Here is a 16,491-nt window from a genome sequence, read left to right as displayed (position 1 = left end):
CTGGTGCAAATTACTGACCTCTGTCATCATTTTAGGTGGGGGAACTTGCACAATCGGTGGCTGACTAAATACTTTTTTGCCCCACTGTATATGTTTAGGATCACTGTCCTGATATGCTGTCTTAAATAAGTAGACCAAAACAGCAATATTTTATGCCCAAACAGTTTACTACATACATAACTACACCACAAACACAACAAAGTTTCTTACCCCACTACAGCAGGATGTCTGCAGGAAAAATAGGTCAACGTGTGGGGAAAAAAAGGAAGAGACGCCACACTTTTTCAAGACCTTTTTTTTTTTCTTTACATCATCTCACTGATTGGATGACTTCATATTAGAATGGGAAAAAGCGAAGCACAAATGTAAGTGAAGGAGACTGTAATGTGGAGCTATCTTTTAATTATTTGTTTTTTCCCTGCTCCTTGATGTAAATTAGCCCTTATATGTTTAGTATTTAATGTCCTCTTTAAAAACAAAGTGTTTTCTAATTAGATAATGGCTCCTACCGATCGCTGACAACCTTAGTAAAAAAGGGCTGAATTATCTCAAATATGTAGGCACAGATGTGATAGATTAATGCTTGACAAAGGTTTGCATTGCTAGGTAGGTGCTGTTCTAGTGTGTCTTGTATGCATGAATTGATGCCTCTGGAAACAATGACAGTTTAAGGGCCCCTAATTTATCATTATTGATGTAGACAAACACACGCAATTCGTAATGTTAAATAATTACAACTTGGTTTAATATATTTTACAAAAATGTAAAAAAGAAAGCATAGAAATATATAAGATGAATTATTTAAAAACCTGAGAAAAAATTGCAGAAAATACTGAACTTTTTTTTATTAGTTATGTGTGACTTTTTTCACCACTTCCGCTTTATTCTCCTGCTACACTATAAGAAAATACTGTGTTTTTACGTTCGGGTTAAATTATCCACACTTTGTGCTACTTTTTTGTCACCTATTTGCAAACAACGTATAATTTCAAAACCTTTTAAAGAGCATAATTTGAAATTAATGGTGCTGCAGAAACATACCATCTGCTCACACGATGCCTCACAAAGACAAAAACAAAAGCTTATTTGGATATGTTACTCTTGGTCATAGACAAAGCATGAGTGAAACTCTGAATAACACAGTAGTCCTGACGACACTTGAAGGCTGCATCTGCTGCTCTCATTCCAGCAGCATTATGCAGTTTCCAATGAAACCACTGGCCTCTAATGGAAACAACGGCAAATCAAAAATGACTATTTATAGTCACAAGATGAGCCGCCCATATCAGCTGAAATATTTTTACTCATCCTTTGATAATAAGGTTTGTTAACATTAATTTAACAGTGTAGCGAAAGTGCAGTCCAAGGGATTCTCCAGTGTTCACTAAATGCTTGAAAAGATTTTCCTGTATCTTGTATCGTAGCTTCTCATCTTTCCACTTCATCATCTTTATGTATTTTAATGTCCGCCAGAACTAAAACAGGTTTTTCTGATTACTGACTGCATAAAGGTTTTCTCTATACTTCAATTTTTATACATAGTTCCACATAATTTAAGTACAGTGATGATGCTGTACTTACTGAAAAATTAGGACACAATCATGTTGTCATTGAATACAGCAGCAAACATGGGATCATCCTCAACCCACTGAGGCCTTTCATTGGCAATTAGTAGTATGGTGCGTACTGTATGATCTTCTTTGAAATAAGCCAAAACCCATTGGAAATGGATCTGTAGTGGTGCTGTCTACCAATTTTACACATAAAGCTCACTGTATCTATTACAAGGCAGACCATAATAGGAATGAAAAGTCACTGTCTATTGCTTTGTTTAAACAATTCTGTTAGAGACATGTTCTGTTGTATTCCTCTTTGTGATTTGTTTTTTTTAACAGCTCATGGCGACAAGGGGAAAAAACCCCACTCTAACCTCTGCCCCTCATATTCTGTGTCGCATGTCACTTTTGAATAGTTTGAATTCATTTTTCTAATAAAAAAATAAGAAGTACAGATAGCTTTTATAACAATAACAGTGGCAACCAATAAAGGCAAAAACACCTGAAAGTGGAAAGTAAATCAAGGTAAAACCAGTCCGATAAAAACATAACATAACTAACATCCTTTCAGAAAAAAAGAGAAAGAAAATGGTGTAAAAACATTACACTGCACATATTTCAGGAGAAAAGGTTTAAGAAAAGTTAGGCTGTGTTCTTCTTTTATAACAATCGAAAACAATTTCTTTTTTAAAAAACAGCTTGAGCTGAATAAATAGTACACAGTTTGAAAAGGCCAATAGCAAAACCGCAGTGTGTACCTATTAGCAATGTGATCTATCATAAATGTCTCCACATTTAAACCATGGCAATGTGTAGGTCCATCTTCCATATTAAGAAAATACCTCGGTGTGACAAATGTGCAAAAATGGGCTAACCTCGATCCAGACCTTCAAGTCTTGATTGAAAACCCACCGTTTTAGCTTAGCCTTCCTGGCCTCCTAGAGCATGCCTTTTAAGTGTACTTTCTTGCCCTCCCCTTCTCTCTCTTTTGGTTATATTGGTTTATTGTTTTTATCGTTAAGTCTTGCTTGCTTATCTGCGTACTTGTATACTTGTATGCTTGGTTAATCAATGCCTCCCACCTGCTATCTTATCTGCCTTTGTACTTTACTACTGTTTTATTGGATTATGTGAAGCAATTTAGCTACCTCTGGTTTTAAATGTGCTATACAAATAAAGTTGTATTGTATTGTATTGTAATCTGCTACCCCAAACAAATCCATGTCACCCATAGTTAGAGAACAGGTTCTTGTAGAGAACCTGTTCCCAGTAGTTCAGTTCCTTGGAACTGTTGTCTGCCTCCCTATCACTTGCACTTGTTACAATCAGCTGTTTTCAGTTGTGCATGGATGTAGACATTACTTTTATTTTTATAGCACAAAAGGACAACAGCATGGTGGTAAAGTAGAAACTGCATCAACGACAGAAACAACTGCATTATGCTGCTAACACAACTTCAGCTCTTTGCAACCTCTCCACAGACAGCATGCTAACGTTAAGCTAGCCAAGAACCCAAAGTGACCTTAAATCTGAGTGAATGCTGACCCAAGCCCTGCAGCCAGACCCTGAACTTCAACAGGTAACAAAAGCAGTGAGGCTGTAGCCTGTGTTTCTACCTGTGCATGTTTCTACAGCGCAGTCACTGTGACAATGGTTTCAAGTGTCTTTGTGCTGGTTTTCATCTTTGCTTTTTGTTGTTGGTTTTGTGTTCATACCTAAATAGCAAGAGAACGCTCATGTCTTTGTTCTCATTAGGATATGGATTTGTGTTGGTGTGTGGGACTGTAGCCTAACTGGTGACTAGTGGTGAGCCAGTGGGAATACAACAAGAACTGAATAAATGAGTGATATTGATAATGGAATGTGAATCGCTAAATTGTTATCAACATATATCTGTGTTTGTGTGAGTGTAATTTTAGGCAAACTTATTCCAAAGCTAAGCAGTGACACTGTATACGATACAGCGGACACTTTGATGCATTGTTAAAGAAAAGAGAGACAAATAAACAGTAGAGACCAGTGGCAGCAGATTGATTAGAAGCCTGCAGGAAGTTAAGGAAAGAGAGACGGGGACAGAACCAATCCACTGTGTTAAGTGCTAGTTATATATTGAAAATGTCCTAAATTGCAACCAATGTATGCACATACTTATAACGTGCCTAAATGCTAATATATCCCTATTGATCACCATTGTTAAGAGAAGAAGAGACAGCTATTCAGCTATTTCCACTGACAGTGATGTTAGCAGCAGGAAGGAAGTCACTGTCAGATCTGCATTATGCAAATGAGTGCGGTGGCAGGCTCTGTGCTTTGCATGCTGTCCAGTTCTTGGATATGGGAGCAGGCATGAGCGGGTGTGAGGACACTACTCACTTCTCTCCTCTGGGTAATTACTATACAGGAAATTGAACGTAAAATGTTTGAATAATCATGTATCTGAAGTGAGTTATGGATGGAGCCGACAGTACTGAAGTAAATTAAAACAAGTGAATCCAATTACTGTTTATGGAAAGCAGCTGTCCGAGCAGCATATGCTGGTGAGTGAAACTATGAGACTAATGTTGAGGTTAGTGCTCTGCTTGTCTGTATAACATGATGGCTATTTGAGTGTTTCATTTGTGCATGATGACAAGCTAAAAGATGTTTGAAAAACCTGTGTTGCATAGAACTTGCAAAATTATAGGCCGATGTCTGAAGAGGTGAGGCCAGTTGTCTTTTTTTTTTAAATCTTGCTTAACTCATGCTCCATGAGTGTATTCTGATGTCATAACACCATGATAACTTGCCTCAATGGATTTACAAAAAACAAGGTTAGCGTTTGCTTTCAGTCATGAACAAACCCTCTTATCCGTGTGTTTATTTACCTACACTGCATCAATTCATCTGTGATACAGCCAACAGTCATGTACTGGATAAGCTTTCGTTTCAAAACATTTGGATTTAATTATCATGGGGATATGATATCCAAACAATCTGGTTTCTTCCATTAATAACATGATTGCAGCATGGCAGGGCGAGCTAAGGCTGCAGCATTTTCATATATTTTCATGGATTTAGGCCTTGTTTACTTACTTATTATGGGCATGGGGCAAAACACGATTTAGAGTAATGACACAGTTTACGTTTTGGAGTTTTAAAAGATCTCTGCGAGGAAGTGTCCTGCTTCCACAGCTTGAAAAACAAACATTACCCGTGTGACTTTTCCAGAATAAAAGAATTCTCACTTGCTTCGGTCTTTTGCAGGTCAGTGCAGTTGACACGAGGAAGAGGAAGCTGGCCAAAGCTTTTGTGTGACTGATAGCAAACGCGCTGTACATTAAGGAAACATAGAACCACAGAAGTGTGTTGTTTTACAGATAAAACACCATGGAGTATGAAACGCTATTTATATGATTAAGGCCTTGTGCAAAAACTGATGTACTCAACAAACTTAAGAAGTGTTTTTCTCCTCCTCTGAATGACAGTTTTGTCTGGAGCTTTTTGAGCTTTAGGGAAAATGAAAACTTTAATTATTGTTTTAATCAAAACCAACATTTCAGTCTCATATAATAGTCAATTTTCTTACTCTAAGCATTGTTTTTATTTTGTTAACACAGCTCACTCCCAAACTTTGAGAGAACTGCTCATGGTCATTCATGCTAAATAGGAGACGTGTTTTGTTCAGAGCAGCAGCTTAAGAAACAGTACTCACTGAATAATGCCCACAGCCTGGGTTTCATTTAGGCAACAAGTAAAACACTAATGGTGTTTGATGTCAACAAATGCAGATATCCCTAATATGATCATCTCAAGCACATAACTCTGCTCATGAGGGGCAGCCAATCAGAAGAAATCTAGATTAAAATGATTGGGAATTAAATTAAAATCAGTTTTATTTATACTGCATTAAATAACAACAACACTTGCCTCAAGGCACTTTATATTGTAAGGTAAAGACTCTACTATAATACAGCGAGGGAGCTAAAGGAAGTTAAAACCTGGTTCAAACAAGAGGAAACCCCCCGAACTTAAAAAATAAGCCAAGTTGCAAAATCTGGAGTCCCTCCAACAGCCAACAAATGTTACAAAACATTTTACAGCCTGGTGCAAAAATGGTTTTGGCCTCTTTTGATAGTTTCACCCTGTGAACTTTGGAGAATTTTTAAAAACTCATCCATTAGGATAACTGAGTTAACTGTTGATTGACAGATGTCCTGATGATTCTGTAGCATTTACTTGGCCTCATTCCCTACTTTGAATAGTTGGAATGATTCACTGAATTGTGTGTCTGCTTTGGGTGCTTTTTGTATTGGATTGTCTGACTGCTTTGTTGTGGTACATACCTACAACTTTGTAGTAATTGCAGCATCTATGAAAATAGCAATAGACCATGTGTTGCCATGGAATAAGAGCATTTTGCCACAACTTCCATTTCAAATGTAAAAATATGTCTCTTAGGGAGTTGCAAGAAATCACCACAATCTGGTTGATTTGAGAACATCTGCCTAATGTTAAACTGAGACTTTCTTATGAAAAACACACAAGCGCTCTTATTTCTTTCAAACAAAAAACCTTTCTAGAGAGATCTAGGGTTTTATTCCAACTTGTATGTCGTCATTATGATTTAAGAAATTTGCGAGTATCAAAGTTTGCTTCTACTTAAACAGGAGATGTGCCTATAAAGACAGGCTGGTGTTGTCTTGCCTTTGATTGCAATAAGAACCTTCATGACTGACTCCCGAAAGGAGTTTGTCCTTCTGATTAAGTGCCTTTGAATTCCTTTTACCTGAAGTAATAATATTGTTGTGCTTCATGTTTCTCTCCTCAAATACAAGGGAGTGGGAGACACTTCTATCATCTTCATTAGCAGTTTTTATAGCATTGAAACCTGCTGTGTTAGTTTCTTCTTACATTTCTCTTGTGAAAAAACATAAAACATAAAAACATGAAGCAATCATGGTGTTGAATTTCGTGGGAGATCCTCCAAGTGGCAGGAGACAAATCATTTAAATGGACTTGGGGATATGTTCAGTTGTTAAGGCTTCAGAAGAATGCTGTGCTCGCGTTTCAAAGAGCTCATATAATCACTATCTTTGTGGCCTGTTGGTCACCTTAACCTGCTAAGTAATTATTTATTTACTTGCTCATATATCGCTGTTAATTATTCTAATAGGTCTCTTTAGAGCTTTTTTTGTTTTTCTTTTTTGCCACAAGCCCTACAGCGTTTCCTGTTATGTCCCTCTGATACTGATCTCCTTGGTTTCCCTCAAGAAACACTCATATTCACTTAACACTCACGTGCAATGACGTTTCCTTTCTTCTTCTCCTAAGGCCTGTGCAATAGGTCATGCAATATACTGAAGTATAGATAAGCATAACCTAACCAGCTTGGCATGCAAACAACATGGTAATGTTATATGAATAATTGGTGCAGTTAGTCAGACTGCCTTATTGTAATGTCTAGGCCAGGATGCTATACAGATAGGTAAAAAATTTAAATTGAGGGAATTGGTTCTGTTTTAGTGTGTTGGATATTTTGTTGGAATAGTTTGGTTGCTGCAAATCAATACAAAGATGGTCTGAGAGATTCTCTCTATCCCATGATTAAACATTTTTATCCTTACACAGCTCCATAAGGCAGATGTTGTATAAAAAATATGTAGACCATATCCTGTGGGATTCACATTCACTAGATTTCAACACAGTAAAAACGTCTTTGGGAGGTTTTGAACTAGCATGTTGCATCAGCATCTACTGCCATCATTAACACATACAATTTGGGGATTTAGGGGACATTTGTAAATTTTACCTACAAAAAATAAAATGTTCAACTCTTTCTGAATCAACACTGTTCGGGTAATTCTTTATACCTCTAGGAATAAGAACAATCTGTATTGTATTTGCCCACATTTAGGTAATCCATCTCTGGCGAAACAATCTGACCATCATTAACAAAAGCATCTAAATCTTTGAAACTCATCAGTTGTATCCACTATAATAAATCTTACCAACAAATAGGTGAAAAAGGATGGGCTTACATACCAGACTCAATGCTTTTTTCATGACACCATAGGTTAAACCAGTGCTTTTCAGGTTTTCAGGCCTGCAGACCTTGATAAAAAACAAAGTTTAAACTATTGTGCCACCAAGCAACCCGCTACTGCACATTTTGAAGTAAATTATTATAAGAGGAAGCTGATAAAAGAAAAATACTATTCAGGATGATTTTCAGTTTACATCCATAATAACATGAGCAAACTGTTGTGCCCATTCATTTTCATTTTACCGAATATTTTTCCACTGTGATGTTTACCAGGGATGCTAAAATTACCCTGCCTATATTAACTAATTAGAACAAAGGTTTCAGCATACAGTAATATCTTTAGGTTTGCAAGCATTTCTGGAGCAGCTGAACCAACATGATCCCTAAAGCCTGACCACTAATATGGAATAAATTAAACAGAGCATGTTTTTTCCACGTTAGCAGTGAAATAATGCTTCTGACAGTCAAACACAAATTTTGTGCTTCATGCACCACAGATTCATTGAGTATGAACAACATTTAGTTAGTGAAACTGTGGTTAAGTCGGGCTTTGAGTTTCACGCCCTCTATTTCACCTCCCTTGACAGTTAACACAGCTGAATGCCACACATACTAGCCGCACGTTACCGGTTTGCACATGTATTAGTACTTCTCATCACATGTGTCCAATTAGACTTCCAGTAAACTGACTTGGCGCACACATCCTACATTATTTGGGTTGCTGAAATGCTGCCTATGGGTTTCCTATGATGTCTAATTACATTGTAAGACACGAGTAATTGCAATAATAAGTAATGTGTTTAGCTTATGCAGAAGTCAGTCCAGATGTAAAACATCTGTTTTGATCCTGCAGTTGCACTTTTTTTTCTTACTTTACATGCTATAATAAAAGCTTCTGTCAAGTTCGTTCAGATCTGTTATGTAAATTCTGGGCTGTATGAGTGTATGCGTGTGCTATGAGCCACATCGCTCATCTACCTTCCATACATATTGTAAATTCAAAGTGAAATCAATTGCATTGTGTATGTAAAGCAGTGAGTGCTTTTGGCACGTTGGCAGGAAGGAATCGCACAGTAGCATTATTGTACTAATAGCATTGAGGCTGTTAAGAGAGATGAAGCCTTTAGATTTCTTTCTGAGTTAGCATACTGTCATCAATTTTTTTTCCTTTACATGCCTCACAGATAGAGGATATATTCAACAGAATGCCCAGTTGAATAAAAACATCAGGGGGAAATGGGATGATTCTCATGATCAACAGTGGGACGACTAATAAGAGGTGCATAAGAGGTGTACGTTCTAGCATTACATTTAGGAATTCAACAGCAGGAAAGATAAAGAGAGAGACACTATTAAAGAGATAATCTGGTAGCGCGTGTTTCTTCAGCTAATTGACTTGGTTTTGCAATTAAAAGTCTTTATATTAAAACTTTTCTGAAGATGAGCTGCGGTCTTCTACTGCCTAATACTGGCATCAACCTCTAATAAAGTCCCATGAAAAAAATGGAATTGGAATGAAGGATCAAAAAGCCTCTGAGAAAAAGATACAGACAAATCTGGCTGGTTAAGCAACACCTTTGCGAACTTTAATGAGTTTATTCTGCTGCTGTGCACAAAATGGTTTTAAGATGTCATCATGAATTCCTGGGGCGGAATCTGTCTAATACTTTGGTGGGTTTGTGACATGGCTTAAAGGGATTGAATTCATGAGATGTGATCCGTGAGGCTTTCTACTCCTTTAACCTTCCATTGAGAGCTCAATGTTCCTCGCCTTCACATTCATACCTGTGCAAGGTATTTGCTCTTGCGTTTGCTTTAACTTCAAAGGCTTAGCCGTGGAATAATGTTCCTGTAAATATGTGCAGTAGATGACAGAATCCTGTTCAGTTTAGGAAGCAAATTGGTTGAGCCTGCAGCGTTTATATAAAAGGATCAATACAGTCAGCCCCATTTACCCTCCAATCACATTAACAAAGAACACATGGTATTTGTCTAAAGACTTCACATGTTTGTGAATAAATCTTAACTTGTTTTTGCTATCAAGATCCAACCACTGATCATCACGAGTCGCAGCATATAAACCTGACAGTCTGAAACGCAGCCCGTACAGCTGGCGAGCTGGGATGTGAAAATGGTTTTCATAACTTCATGCTGATACTATTCCAGTTATGTGGAATATTTCAATTATAATTACAATTTTTTTTGTTTTTTTTATCATTCCAAAGTTATGACAATAAATGTCTTCATTATCAGAAAGCATAGTTGAGACTGTTTATGTATTCTGTAATTGGTTCTCCACACAACAGTTTTTATTTCTACTGGAGAACTTCGCCTTGGACACATGCAACTATTCTGCTTGTAATTTAATCTCACTGAGTAAAATGCTTTGCACTACCGACTGCTTTCCTACATCTAATTTTTAGAAAAGAAAAAGCTGCGTCTTCACAATAAGGCAATCTTGTCATAGACTCCTTTTTGTATTAATAGTTGGATTCCTGTGTTTGTGGTGTTTTGAGTTTTTTGGTTGTTTTTTGTTTTGTTTTTTTTAGCTTTGTGTAACAGATATTTCCAGTTGGTTTCTGTATGATTAGTTTCTCAATTTAGCCTTTAGGTTTCTTAGTTTTGGTTTATCTACCTTTTGCAATCCAGTGAGCCAACTGAGTCTGTGGTTCCTGAGCTGCCTGATCCAGTCCTGCTTTATTGCCCTCCTATTCCAGAGGGACTCCATCTCGCCCACTAGCACTCAGCCCTTTTTCCTTCCTGCCAGCCAAGCCTCCAGAAAGTCTCCTCCTCCACTGTCACCAGCCTCCTCCCCTGCCTTTTTGTCCATCTGCCAAGGCTCTGTAGCAGTTCTATCTCCTTTGCTGTCAACAGGCACCTGCCAAGCATCTTGGGTCCTGTTTGCTTTGCCGTCACCGTCCACCTTCACCAGCAGTATCTAGCCAAGCTTCCAGAGTGGTCCGTTGTTACTGGCAGAAACAATTTGTGCGTGGTTGCAATGACCAGCTGGTCAGTCAGAAGTTGAGTATGCAAGACCGTTAAATGCTGGCCACTTTCACAAGCCCATCACATAGGTTGCCTGGTGGGAGGTAGCTTTTCTCCAAAAACGCATAGACAGATTGGCGAAGTGTTGCTGCTTATTTATGAATGTATACAGATTCCCAAACAGATCCAAAGGTAATCAGTCTGGATTGATTGGTGCTAATGAGCACAACTTTCTCACTCACTATGTATTAACAGACCTCTCTGCATTAAATCATATCTGTTATTAACCTCTGTCTCTCTTCCACAGCATGCTTTTATCCTGTCTTCCTTCTCTCACCCCAACCGGTCGCAGCAGATGGCCGCCCCTCCCTGAGCCTGGTTCTGCCGGAGGTTTCTTCCTGTTAAAAGGGAGTTTTTCCTTCCCACTGTTGCCAAAGTGCTTGCTCATAGGGGGTCATATGATTGTTGGGTTTTTTTTCCTCTGTATCTATGAAGCGCCTTGAGGCGACTTATGTTGTGATTTGGCGCTATATAAATAAAATTGAATTGAATTGAATTGAACTCATCTGTGACGCTTAGCAGTAGGTAACCTGATTCGGTTGGTTGCCTGATTATGTTTCTATAAAACAGCAAGTTTGCCAAGTGCCTAAATAATTATGCCGTTCTACAGTTAGGCTCTACTAAGTGAATTATGTTCCATTTAATATGCTTTAATAAAATTTCTGCTGGATTATTATTTTTTTTCTCCTGTGTCGAAATTCTATATTCCTATTTTCTTTGTTTCAATAGCCTTTAATGCTATTTAAGAAACTTAAGACTCTGGGTGAAGTAAAATCATGTCTCACCATTACTTTTGCTTGGCCTTCTAAACCATCCTTTGATGGAAACCACAGAGACTCAGGTTGAACTTCTGACTATTTTTTGTTTGACAGTTGGTTTAAGTCAAACATTTCTGTAGCAATCGCACCTGAGAGGGAAAACCTAAATGTTGTTGCACACTTGTATTAATATCTATGCAAAAATAGTTTTACAGTCATCTGAAAATTTTCTGTTCTTCTTTTGATTGTATTTTTGCAGTATCCAGAAATGTGTTTCGTTAGACAGTGGACAATGAATCATTTTACAACTCATTGCAAATCATTGACTTTCATGGAGACCATCTCAGCAAACAACAAAACTCAGTTGCTTTCCTCAAAGTTGACTTTGCTGAGAATGATTTTAGTGACTTCGTGCTGGATGGTTGTTGAATAAAGACAGGTTGCCTCCCACCAGAAATACTACAAATACTTATACAGTTGTGTGATGGGCATGTATTAATCATCATTTGATTCTATGATGTGTCTAAAATCTGGTTTCCAAATCAACCAGGATGTAAAAATAACATGACCCAAAGAATTTAAATTGCTTTCTAAAAAAAGAAGAGAAAAAATACACACAGCGTCGCTGTTCAGCTGTCAAATGTTTAGAGTGCCTTAAATCTAACAATATTTCCTTCAAATGTGTCTGTTATCGCTTGCAGCAACTTTGAATTAAACAGACAGTAATGCTGCCTTAATAGTTTCTAAAAGCATATTTGGCATAATGATTAAACAGCAACGACTTTGCTTTTTTCTTAACATAAGAGGAGATCAATGTGATGATATAGGCTTTCTACTCTAATGCACTTCTACTTGTACTTGTGTTTAAAATTTGCCATCACTGGAATGCACCTAACCATCTGGCCATAGTTAAATGGCCTGTAATGATGACTATCAGGTATGCTGAAGATACATATGCACTGTTTACAATAGGATACAGTGTTTATAGAACGGGGTTTAATTAGATAGCAAGTTCACCTGAGAGCAATGCCTGATCTCACTAACCAGATTTAGATTTTCTCGGAGAAGACATCGATAAGCTGTTATTTTCTGTTCCTTTTTTTGTTATTTTGTTTCTGACTTGGCAGAGCAGTGCTTACTGCACCTGATTAAACCATGGGTGTTGTAATGCAACCTTTCCTGAGGAATGTACTGATCTCACACATCAAGCAGATGTTCTCAATCAATATTTGTTGATATGAAAGCCCATTAGTGTGTTAATTACATTTGCATAAACATTTCGCCATTTCATATTTACTATACTAAATTGGTTTTCATACAGAGTTTACATACAGTGGCCCTCAAGTGCTTACACATGTTCGGTCCAAATTCTGTTTGGCCGTAGTAAAAACATGAACACACGGTGCATATACAGCCAATCACATACTGCATTTGTAGCCACACACAGAGACATAAATGCAAACAAAATATCAGCACCACCCACCCTTAACAGCTTGCATTCCCCACCAATGACTTACCCAGAGTAAACAAACATTTATCTGCTTGTCTGGCAAACCAACAGTGTGGTGGTGCTGTTTGTTTGGCAGACATGCTGCAATAATGTAAGCAAGCTATTGAACTGTGTTTAATGAGAGATATGATTTGGACATGTTAAAAGAAGTTATTTTTTTCCTTCTTGTAGGACTGCTTAGATACAAGTTGGAGCGTCTTAATTGCTGTGGTGGCCAATTAGAACCAAGTCAATAACTGCAGAACCAGGTAGTAAAAGTTCACCAATATGGCACCCTGACAATATCGGACTTAAAACCCAATGTTTGTGAACAGTTTTGTACCTCAATACACTTAACAGAGGTGTCTGTGCAGCACATACATATGATCTTCTCTGAGCCCTAAAACAACAATGTATGCAAGAATAATTAGATCAAAAAACACTGCTATGAGAGAATAACATGACAATTTTAAAGATTTTAATTTAATTTAATTTTTTTCATTTCTCTGTTACACGAGGAGACCAGGATGAGCAAATGCTGCATGTTCTCACTCGTGAAATAATTAAAGGAAATGAGGAAGGAAAGTATGAGCACGCTCCAGGTTTCCAAAGCCTGCAATTTTATATGAAACATTTACAAAGTTTTGATGACTGAATGCCACTGTGATGATTGAGGGCTACAAAAAAGAATAAATGCTTCATATAAAATTTTTACTGTTTTTATTTTACTTGATCAATTATAATGTGGTTATTCTGTTGGTAATTTACATATTTCTGTTGTGTTTTTTAGGCATTATTAAGATGGCTGTTAAATTTCCAACTGCATTTGTTAATGACTTCAATGTTTAGTCTGCTGTGATGGCTTGAGCAGAAGTGTTGAAATTTAAGGTGTCCAGTTCTGTACTGCTGTATAATACATGACATGAACCATTGATGAATGAAAAGTATAGAAGTGCATACATTCCCTGACATTCTCAAGAGCTATATAAAATGTTACCAAAGCCTGCCACTGATGCAAAGGAGGGGCCCAGGGATGTTAATCGCTGTCCTTCCCACTCCTACACCGAGCACAAAAATTTACAGTCACCATAACACCCATATGTCCTCATGCTTGTTTAGGGAGACTTGAGGTCTGTCCACAATAAAAATCATTATAACTGAGTGAATTTCCCACCAATTTTCAAGTGAGTTGGTTTGGTAAAAAAAAAGAATATTGTACTTATCAATATACATCTCCTAGTGTGCATTTAATTCTTGTAACCTTAGTATTAATCAATTCAAATACACAGGATCAGGCTCCAGTTTGTGGAAGCCGTCATGTTGCCCTGTCACCTTGAATACAGTGGCCGAGATGAACATCGTTGTTCCACCTAATCACCTTTTATGCACGCCATATTGCCAAAAGGTTTCATTCTACAGTCAACTACTTGTCGTATTAGTCTAAAGACCTCCAAACTTCAGGTGGCTTTCAGATTAACTCAAGAACAGTGGCTGGCTGGGTTTCCATGGCTGACTAGTTAGACTTTAGAGCAGTGAAGACGTGTTCTCTGGAGTGACGACACATGCTTCTTTGTCTGGTGATCCACTGGGGGAGTCTGAGTTTAGTAGTTACCAAGAGAACGGTACTTGTCTGACTGTACTGTGCCAAATGCAAAGTTTGGTAGAGGTGGGCATATGATGTGGGGTTGTTTTTCAGGAGTTGTGGTTGGTCCCTTAGTTTCAGTGAAAGGAACTCTTAATGCTTTAGCATGCCAAGACATTTTGGACAATTTCATGGTCCCAACTTTGTCAGAACAGTTTGGGGATGGCGCCATCCTGTTATAACATGAATGCACACTAGTGTACAAGCAAGATACATATAGGCACGCATGAGTGAGTTTGGTATGGAAGAGCTTGACTGGTCTGCACAGAGTCCTAAACCATAAATACACTCCTGAAAAATGAGGAAAGTATTCCTAGAAGAGTTGAAGATGTTATGGCTGTTATAACTGTATCTATGAATTAAGTGTGTGAAGATGATCAAATACTTTGGGCAATAGAGTATATGTGGCTAGAGACAGGCCACGTGTCATACATCTTTTAATTTACTGTGTTTTTAATTTAAAGATCACAAACAGCGCTTTAAAACTCTCTCTCTCTCTCTCTCTCTCTTTCTCTCTCTCTCTCCATATATATATATGACCATTTACATTTCTACACATATACCATCAGTTTCTCCTCGCAGACACTGCTCTCTCTTCTCCCTCATTTCCACATCATCCACTTCCTACTCAGTTTAAGTTTTATCTCCTGAACTGAGTGCACTTACAAACAAAACGTGCATAAACATGCTTATTTATTCCAGATATTGTTGCAGTTAAGTATTGTTGGATTAGATATGCCACCATCTCTGGACAGCTGGCGCTACACAATAAAAATTGCTGGCTATAAGTTAACATAATGCCAGCTGATGTTAGGCTTGAGTTTCCTAAAAAAAAAAAAAAAAAAAAAAAACCCTAAACATTTTCTCTTTGATAAAGAGTTCGATTACATTCTCACATGTATGAGTTTATTCACTAACTGTCTGACATTGTTGCATTCAGACAGATCCACTTCAGCAACGGTTTTACTAACGCCACCAAACAAAACAGTACTACAATGCTGCAAAACAGAAAAGTTTAAGATATCCTCAAAAACTCACCTTAGCATCACCGTCATCAGACAGAAGTGAGGTTGTGAGAGTTGTTTGTCCGACAGCAACCGATATAGCTAAGATTACGCACTTCAAATGAGAGGTAAAAAAACAGAATTCTGTTCACTGCAATATACTGACATCTAGTGGTAATCGTTTACACACTGTAAAGGTATGACTAACTTTTTGAATATTAACTTGTGTACAGTGTTGGGAATAACGGCGTTACTTTTTTCAGTAACAAGTAATCTAACTAATTACTATTTCTATCGTTACAACGCCGTTACCGTTACTAATAAGAAAATGCGGTGTAATTGCGTTACTATTTTTCAACAAACAGACGGTTGAAGCTGTCTTCAGTTTACCGCATCTTGTATCAGCTGTAAGTAATCTGGGCGCTACAGCTTTAAGCAGCTGCGCGCTCCCGCAGGCAGCAATCACTTCCTGGCAAACGATCACGTTTTGGCACAACACCTGGAGCTAAGGGGGCAAAACAATCGCATGAATGCTGGGCCCTATTTCAGGAAGCCGGTTTAGAAAACTCAGAGTGAAAAACGATACTCAGGGTTGAGTAACCCCGAACTGTCCAGCTCGGAATATTCGGTTTCAGAAAGGCTGATAACAATTCAATCAACTCGGAGTTGCTTTAACCCCAAATTAAGCGCGCGCACGAGGATACATAAAGCCCTGATTAGTGGAGCACAGATTAAGCGAGTCACCATGGAGACGGAGGGAAAGAAGGCGCGGTCAATGTATTTTGCAGCGCTTGAGGCCGAAATTCTGATGGCAGCATATGCCGATAACATGCAAATTTTGCAGAAAAAAAGTAACACAGCCTCAGCTGTGTGTTACAACGTTCCTGGCAGCAAGTAAAAATGAAATATAAAAATATAGTCCAAACAGGTAAGGTGTAATTGTATTATGAGCCATAGTGCTTGGTCTGTTTGTCC

General features: G+C 37.9%; 1 protein-coding gene across 2 annotated transcripts in view; it reads left to right on the top strand.

The window, feature by feature from the left end:
- The first annotated feature begins 3,912 nt into the window (after positions 1 to 3,912).
- Positions 3,913 to 16,491, top strand: part of myocd (myocardin) — a 130,051-nt gene continuing 117,472 nt past the window's right edge. The window contains exon 1 of one of the 2 annotated variants that reach the window (XM_013913838.1): positions 3,913 to 3,942. The gene's annotated coding sequence lies outside the window, so the exon portion shown is untranslated. The remainder of the gene's footprint in view (positions 3,943 to 16,491) is intronic. The other variant, XM_013913844.1, reaches the window with a different exon arrangement.

This window comes from Pundamilia nyererei, unplaced genomic scaffold (genome assembly GCF_000239375.1).
Source record: "Pundamilia nyererei isolate P.nyererei 1_Seehausen unplaced genomic scaffold, PunNye1.0 scaffold00005, whole genome shotgun sequence".
Classification (NCBI taxonomy): domain Eukaryota; kingdom Metazoa; phylum Chordata; class Actinopteri; order Cichliformes; family Cichlidae; genus Pundamilia; species Pundamilia nyererei.
The sequence above is the reverse complement of the archived record's forward strand: the minus strand, read 5'-3'. Positions and strand labels throughout refer to the sequence as shown.